Genomic DNA, 6,004 nt, shown 5'->3' with positions numbered 1-6,004 from the left:
TTGGGTGTTGCTATGCCTATCCTCGTGTGTCCAGAAGAGCCCTAAAACCAAGCCGTGCTGGAGACTGCCAGTCCAGTCACTCTTTTCAGCATCCTTGTGATGATGGTACTACCATTTCCAGTCTCTTTCCTCAGGTTAAGGAAAAATCCAATTTATGCACTTTGATACAAGGTAAAAGCATGTGTCCTTGTGCAGCAAAGTGATACTGTATGTCTGGATTATTTTTTTTCTTCTTTTAGTCCACCCCAGACCCTGGTGGATGGGCTCCAGCCCTGTCTCACAGGACACAGCTGGTGTCTTCTCCTCCTGGGTCAGTAAGGGCTGCACCTTCCTTCATCTTCCCTTTTGCACTGAATACAGATGTGCATTTTTTTTCCATGCATGAGAAAGAGCATCGGGTAAGTGCTGCTATTGTGAGACCTTTCACCATTCACTGAAACCATATTTGCTTTATTAAAGCCATTTTTCTCTGAAGTTTCCCCATCATTCGCTGGCTGTATTGAGCTGATGAGACCTCCTCACCTTCTGAGATATTTATAGGTTTACTAAAGAATTTGATGGACAATTTAGTCCTTCAGAGCCAGGATATAAATTTTAGCCGGCATTAAGCAGGAATATATTGGGGATAAACTAATATTTCTTACTTAAAAGCCTTATTTAATTTGATCCAAAGCACCTTATTTTTCAGAATTAAACATTACTGTTGGAAGTAATTTTAAATTTGCACAACGTTGAACCTAAAAATAGTTCTGAATTGACTTTATAAATGCATATGTTCTTTCCGGGATTGAAAGAGGAAAAAGAAACAGAAAGGGAAAAAAAAAAAAAAAAAAAGACGGCAGGAGCTAAAATAAAAAAAAAAAAAAGGCAATCCCTTCAACACCTAAATAAAACCCACTAAGTGTTGAAATGAGGTCTAAAGATATTTGTTAAGACTCTGAAGTATAAAAGCAGCAATTATTTCCTTGCAAAGTCTCTCTTTAAGGACTTAAGTAAGAACCTGGAGGAGGCTGCCTCCAGCTAGAAGGAATTGCCCCTGTTTTTATCAGAAGTGAGGGGAAGAAAGGAAGCAATTATGCACTGAACAATAGTGCATTAAGCAGCCCCATTCTGTTCTCAAAACCAGGATCCCTCCCCAGTGTGTTTTCCAGCTGGGCGAGAGGAGGAGATGGCCTCCTGGGGTCGGCTCCCCGGCAGGAGCAGGGACAGGCAGGTGCTGGAGAGGGAAGGAGGGAAGCACTGTGGGACCTCTGAGGTTTCCCTCTTCCCTTCAAGGCCTTGTGACTGGAAGAAAGTCATCCTATGGATCCAGATTTTGTCTTTCCTGTTCCTCTTCATTCTGGCTCTCCACACCCACCGGCTGCCCTAGCTGGTCTCCATGGCTGGAACTCATCCAGGAGCTTCTCGACAAGAAGTCCTTGCATCGTGCTCCTTCCTCGGTTTCCCCAGGCACTTTATATCATGCCAGGAACATGATGTGGTTTTGCCATGTCTCTGTCTTCCCCTGTTACCTTATCCCAGCAGCAGGAGATACCATGCATGGTTGCCCCGTGAAATCAGCCCCAGACCTCACCCCAGCTCAGATGGGGATGAAACGAGAGCTTCACATGGATTCAGCTCTCAGGCCTAGGGATTTGCAGGAGAGGATGCAGAGGTATCTGATTGACCAGAGAGAGGAGGCACAACACCTTGCCTTCGCTGACCCATTTTTCATTTTTTCTTTCCCCATCCTTTTGCAGCAGGCTCAGAGGCCCCTGCCTTGGATGTTTATTTCTGGTCATCATCTGTGAGAAGCGTTTCACTTCCTTCCTCATGAGCCTGTCTCCAGCTCTGTGTCTCTGGACGGCTGTACATAGCATGTGAGCAGATATTTCTGCACCCAGGGGTTAATCTGCTGCTTGAGTGACTGCAAGGGTTTGAGTGGAAACCACCTCAATGTCTCAGTCATATACCTGTGCCCTCCACGCCTGCCAGGCTGCCAGATGCTTCTCCTTCATTGGCGTGCTGCCTTGTGTGTGCTGGAGGACACTTTCCCCTTTTTGTTCTTCCTCTGAATATTGCTGACTTCAAAGATATTTTGTTCTCCATATCTCCAGGTAAAACACTTGAGCACATGATGGGGTAGGGCTGACTTTTTAATGACAGCAGGTCATGAGGTCAGAGAGTTGACCAGTGTGTCTTTGGTCAAAGTGGGCTTGTTGCAGCCTCTCTTGGGACATTTTCTGCAAGATGTCTTTTTTTTTTTTTTTTTTTTTGGTGGGGGAAAACCAGCCAAGATAGGGCTGCAGTGACCCCAGCGATTTGTATGTCCATCCGGGCTAAAAGAAATTGATGGACGACACATGGACTTCAAACTCATGTAGTGATGGGACCTTGATTCTTTTAATAAACTGTGTGTATGCTTCTAGACATCACCCTGGCTAGTGGCATGGACGCAGCCCCTGTTGGGCATCTGAATGTTTCTGCACTCATTATACTGTGTCTGTGCAACTCAGGAAACAGCAGGTCAGACCTACTTGTGGTCTCAGGAGTAGACTTCCCCTTATCCATGCTATAAGGCTGGAAGCTTGCACTAATTACCATCCAAGCCCAACTCTGGGGTTTACTGGCAGTGAGGACCTAAAGTCAGTGACAATTTTGGATGGGTCTGGCAAAGGTGAGAGCAGGGCTAAGTGCTTCACAGCTGTGGCCCCCTACCAGGTGCCCCCAGTTTATCTCCCCTCTGCCAGTGCAGTAAGGAGGTGATAGCCAGCAGGAGTGAGGGACATCATGAAGGTTATGGAGCTCAGCTGTTCTGCTGACACCCCCACCCAGGGTATATATACCTCTCCAGCCCCACTGCTAGGATTTTGTGTCTCCTTCTGGCTGTTGTTTGTGCTGGAAATCCTGGTTTGTCCTCCCCCACTTCACCAAGGTAGGCCTAACGCTCTAGTTTTGTTAAAAGGTCATTTTCTTTAATTTGAGGATGGGTCTGTTGCTCTGTTTCTGTATCACCAATGTGCTCCTTGTAGCTGGGAACAAGCTGTATAACCTGCACATGGCTCCGTGTGGCCCCTCCGCAATGTGTAATCCTGATAAAGCAACATCTGGGCTGCAAGCGTGTGAATACCCAACGTGACAGCACCTCGCATTCCTGGTTTATGCTTATTAATAACAAGCTGTAAAAATAGCAGTCAGACAAGATGAGATCATATGGCTGATTGTGGGATGCCATATGCTGTCTGTTTCACTGAGTGAGCCTCATGCAGAGGAGACTGAGGGTCTTTTGCAAGAGCAGGATGGGACTGGGGGGTGGCAAGGGAGTCTATGGGCTCTGTCCTCTTTGAAGGAGCCCTTTGGGAGGACAAATGTACCCTGGGTTTTGGGTAGTTTTACCTGGCTGTGCCTCTCTCTGTCCTGCTGTGGTGTGTATAGCATGCAGACACCTTACAGCACAGTGTATCTCTGCCTTCTTGGGGTGGTAATACCTTAACGGGGTCTGAAAATTGTGGTTTTTTATTTTTTATTTTTTTTTTTACCTCTGTTTATTGTAAAACTGAGAGTTAAAAAACCCCAGTGAGAGAATGCTGGACCCATTTACTCTTGCACATGCTTCAAAAAGATGATGTAGATCTTGGCTAGCAGTGGAGTAGCAACATCTGTACTTACAGAAATGATATTTCCAGCACCTAACAGTGTCCTATTCAGCCTTTCACAATCCCCTAGCTGAGATGCGTTACTCTAGATCAGGGCACTTCAGGCTCTGATAGTTAGTGGATAAATGCACTGTGATAGAAGGATGTGGGGGGTGAGGATCTGCTCTCTGCTAACCCCAGCTGAGGTGCTGGTGACCTCGTTTGCTCAGGAGATTTGTCTGTGTTGCACCTGGGTGGTTTATAGCAAACAGCAGAAACAAACTTTCTGACTCATTCCCCTGCTGCTTGTATTCTGCTTAAGGAATTCATTTTCTAATGTATGTTGTGGCTCCCTCGGTGGCGCCCTGGCCTGTGGAGCTATGTGTTCAAACCCCCTGTGGCCCTTTCTGTGATCCCCTTGGTGCATTGCTGCCCTGCCAGAAGGGCTGTTTCTGGGGGGGTGAATGTAATACCCAAACCAGCCCCTTGCTTGTTTGGCCTGAAAGAGGCTCAGGTGCAAATTAAAGCTTGCAAAATCAAGGGAGAGTGGGACCTTTGGTCATATACCACAGGTTCTGCTGTCCCAGGATGTGTGCATGAGTCACTGTCTGGAAATCCAAGTGGCCAGATGTCCGCCAGATACTGCTGCACTCAAGCTGCTAACTCCAGCAGGAAGGGCGAGGGGAAGGGGGCTGCTTCTTTCCCCCGAGGTGGCAGGCAGGTGAGCGTTCCTGTGGGTGCCAGGGCATGGGGCCGGCCCCAGGGGAGGCATCTGCAGGCAGCTGGGCCCATCTTGCTGTGCCCCCCAGCTCGGGATGGAGGGGGGCTGTTGGAGCAGCTGCCCTCAAGCACTTGGGCTCCAGCTGCTCTTGGCTGTGGCGGTGCCTTGCACTGAGCAGTGCGAGGGACCCCTGCAGGCCCCTGTTCCCAACAGCTGGGGAAACACTCCATTGGGTTTTGCTGGTGCCAAAGGCTTGCATTTCTTAGCACAGAGATAATCTCTGGGGATTTGGGCCTTGCTGCTCCCCTCCAGCTCCTGGGCTGCGATCTCCGTGCAGAGCACAAGCAAACAGACTCTTTCTACTCCTGTTGCTTGCCTTGGGAGTTTCTGGAGGCAGAGATATGCTATGGGTTGTGTAGTGGCTTTGCTACTTCAATTATACTATTTTTTTTAAAGCTTTATCTTCTGTTTTTATCTCACATTGTTGAAAAGCCTGGTGGCAATACATAATGGGGATATCCTAGTCTTTGCCAGCCTAGGCAGCGGCACATGAGATTTTTATGAAAATCGAAGTAGCTAGTGCTGAACTTGATAAACTCGTTAAAACAAGAAACACAACAGTCCTGCTTTGAGAAAAGTCACTCTCTCTCTGGGAAGAAAGCAATTTTCCATGGAAAAATGTGTGACTAGATCTAGCTGACAACTTGTTGGCCAAGGCTGGAGGTCCCTCCTTACTTGCTATCCACCTCCAGCCTGCCCCATGGCCCTGGGCTCATCTGTTACATGCCTGTGAGTGCATTGTTCACATACAGACCCCAAGGTGGGGGTGTATGGGCTGGGGCTCCATACTGCACATGCAGCAGAAAAATCCCTTTTTGTATCTGGCTCTGAAGGAATCTTGCTGGAAGGTGAGCCAGGGCAGTGGCTCTGCAGGAGGCTGTTGTAATTGCCAGATTTGGGATGTTGGGGTCTGAATAAATCCTTGCTTTTACTTTGCTGGGATAATTCAGGCTTGAGAGCTGAAGTGACAGCTTATATCCAGGCTTTTCTGTTTGGCTTGTCCAAGATTGTGCATGTGTGTATGTGGCTAAATGCAAATAAGCTGCTCCCAAAACGCACGCAATCCCAACTGCTAAACTTATTACCTGCACGGGCTGGTGGTGTGTGTGACTGAAGACCCTGTAAATTACTTTTTTTTTTCTGCTCAGAGTGAAAGTGATACTGGTGCTGCAGTCCTTGACAGTAAGGAATGGCTCCATTTCTTGTTGGGCAGGTTTGATTGGCCGCTAATTTACTCTCCCTCCTCTCATAATTCAGCACAGCTTTCTTGATGCACTCTGCCAGCTCTCACCAATTTGCTGCTAGGAGGATTTTTCATGCAAGTGAATTGTGGATTCTAGTTAAAACATGTACCGAGCACGCTCCTGCTTGATGGCTCTGCTCTTAGATGTCACAGGAAGAGACAGTGTTTTGTATAACTGCAAGAAAAATACCATGTTCTAATTAGTGTAATTTATAGTCCCTCGCAGGCTAAAACAACAGCTGATGAGTCATGAAAGTTCCTCCATCTGACATTTGCTGAAAGAAATGTTATTTTAGCTCCCATGACTTTTGGGGAGGGGAAAGAAGTAGGGTGGGGCAGAGGCAGTTGGTCTGAAACATCTCGCCC

The 6,004-nt window shown here is 47.5% G+C and overlaps 1 long non-coding RNA gene across 1 annotated transcript in view; it reads left to right on the top strand.

Moving 5' to 3' along the window:
- Positions 1-2,757: 2,757 nt before the first annotated feature.
- Positions 2,758-6,004, top strand: part of LOC137863297 (uncharacterized) — a 53,901-nt gene continuing 50,654 nt past the window's right edge. The window contains exon 1 of the long non-coding RNA XR_011100847.1: positions 2,758-2,914. This is a non-coding gene — a long non-coding RNA (uncharacterized lncRNA). The remainder of the gene's footprint in view (positions 2,915-6,004) is intronic.

The sequence above is a fragment of the Anas acuta genome, chromosome 12 (genome assembly GCF_963932015.1).
Source record: "Anas acuta chromosome 12, bAnaAcu1.1, whole genome shotgun sequence".
Lineage (NCBI taxonomy): Eukaryota > Metazoa > Chordata > Aves > Anseriformes > Anatidae > Anas > Anas acuta.
This window is presented reverse-complemented; position numbering and strand designations above follow the sequence as displayed.